Consider the following 2,736-nt stretch of genomic DNA (forward strand, 5'->3'; position numbering starts at 1 on the left):
ATGTTTTCTTCAAGTTCACTAAGAGTTCTATTCATAATATTAATTACACAACTATCCACTAATGTTTCACAAACACAAAGTGTCACAATACTCCGTTTCCATTTTTTAAATCTATTTTATATCATTTTAAAAATATAAAAAGCTTAATCTTGTGAAAGGTTGTGCCTGATAGCTTTCTTTAAGATAAAAGCCACTTAGTTTGATGTATGATATTGAGACTTTCTCTTGAAAGCAATATCTCTGTACATATTCACACTATTCCATTGTGTTCATGAGGAAATAACATGTAATATGATGCTGTAATTACTCTTAGAAATGAGAAAGTGAGAGTCTACACTCATATGCAATTATCCACAATCACTCAGATATCTCCATGACATCATTCCCCAATCAAAGAATCAGTTTGAGGCCTTTGTGTGGAGATTAATTCATAAAGCCGTAAGGGATATGTGCTCACAAAACAGGAAACATGCTGTCAGACTGGTTTTCACAGAGGTTAATTGAGAGAAAGACATTAAAATATAGTAGAGTGCGCCACCTGCTGGCCATCCATGCGCTTCAAATCAGCAATGTTTGTAGTAAATGCAGCCTATGACGAACGAATATGACAAAAGTCGTTAATAAAATTAACATGTTAGCAGCATCCTACTTGTAATAGTTGAATAAATCGACGTAAATGGCCTTGGCCAAAAGCTATCTGGCAGAAGCGTGAATGCAGGGGTGTATGATGATGATTTACAGCAGTTTTATGAGATGGTTATAATGTGTATCATCATTACCACAATGTGACAGATGAAATACTAGCATAATAAAACAGCCACTCTCACTTCCAATATTAGAGCACTTTTATTTATTGGCAGATGTCTCCTTCAGATTTATTAGAGCGGCATAGGCCTATTTTGTTATAGTTAAAAGAAGGTTTTCTCTCTCTTTATCTCTCCTCAGTGAAACTCTGGTCTGGTAAACGCATGTTAGTTCCAGCTCATTTGTTTCTTAATTAAACAGCTAAAAGCTCTTGGACAGGGTGGCATTATGTTCTGCTGAACGCTGCGACCTTTAATGAGTCTCTTGGATCGTTTTATCTAATGTCTGTGGGTGATAATCTGATTTATTCTGATTGTAAACAGTCCATTAAAGTGTCAGTGTCACTCAAGCCGAGAGAAATGCAGTGTGTTTGACACAGTCAGTCAGGTCTCCGGTTCTCCAGGAATAACACCTGTATCCCGTTGTGAACACATAAAGCCAAACCTGTGCTTGGACACACGGTTTATCAGAAGGCAACAGTCTGTCAAGACGTCCACTATATGTTTCAAATCACATATCATACTATACACCAATCAGGCATAACATTATGAGCACCTTCCTAATATTGTGTTGGTCCCTCTTTTGCTGCTAAAACAGCCCTGACCCGTCGAGGCATGGACTCCTCTAGACCCCTGAAGGTGTGCTGTGGTATCTGCACCAAGATGTTAGCAGCAGATCCTTTAAGTCCTGTAAGTTGTGAGGTGGATCCTCCATGGATCGGACTTGTTTGATCGGCACATCCCACAGATGCTCGATTGGATTGAGATCTGGGGAATTTGGAGGCAAGTCAACACCTCAAACTCATTGTTGTGCTCCTCAAACCATTCCTGAATAATTTTTGCTTTGTGGCAGGAGCATTATCCTGATGAAAGAGGCCACAGCCACCAGGGAAAACCGTTTCCATGAAAGGGTGTGCATGCTCTGCAACAATGCTTAAGTAGGTGGTACATGTCAAAGTAACATCCACATGGATGGCAGGATCATGGTTTCCCAGCAGATCATTGCCCAAAGCATCACACTGCCTCCGCCTGCTTGCCTTCTTCCAATAGTGCATCCTGATGCCATGTGTTCCCCAGGTAAGCAACGCACACGCTCCCGGCCATCCATGTGATGTAAAAGAAAACGTGATTCATCAGACCACCTTCTTCCATTGCTCCATGGTCCAGTTCTGATGCTCACATGTCCACTGTTGGCTCTTTCGGCGGTGGACAGGGGTCAGCATGGGCACCCTGACTGATCTGCAGCTCCATACGCAACAAACTGAAGCACTGTGTATTCTGACAGCTTTCTATCAGAACCAGCATTAACTTCTTGAGCAATTTGAGCTACAGTAGCTCGTCTGTTGGATCGGACCACACGGACCAGCCTTCGCTCCCCACGTGCATCAGTGAGTCTCGGCCGCCCATGACCCTGTCACCGGTTCACCACTGTTCCTTCCTTGGAGCACTTTTGATAGATCCTGACCACTGCAGACCAGGAACACCCCACAAGAGCTGCAGTTTTGGAGATGCTCTGACCCAGTCGTCTAGCCATCACAATTTGGTCCTTGTCAAACTTGCTCAAATCCTTAAGCTTGTCCATTTTTCCTGCTTCACATCAACTTTGAGGACAAAATGTTCACTTGCTGCCTAATATATCCCACCCCAAGTCAGAGGCACACTAAAAGATTTTTAAAATCTTATAAGATTTTCAAAATATAATAATATCAGAAGCGTCACTTCAATGTCATTCACAAATCCTCTCCTGTGGCCTCATGGGATATTAAAGCATCCATCGTATGCACACTTCAGAATCCCGTTGGAAGTAATAGTAAAAGTAATAGCTTTTCACATACTGTTTTATGAATACTATGAATTCGGACACTACTCGCCTCACATATTTTTATATATATATATATATATGGAAATAGGCATATTCAGACACTCGTAATTA

The sequence above is a fragment of the Chanodichthys erythropterus genome, chromosome 14 (genome assembly GCF_024489055.1).
Source record: "Chanodichthys erythropterus isolate Z2021 chromosome 14, ASM2448905v1, whole genome shotgun sequence".
NCBI lineage: Eukaryota > Metazoa > Chordata > Actinopteri > Cypriniformes > Xenocyprididae > Chanodichthys > Chanodichthys erythropterus.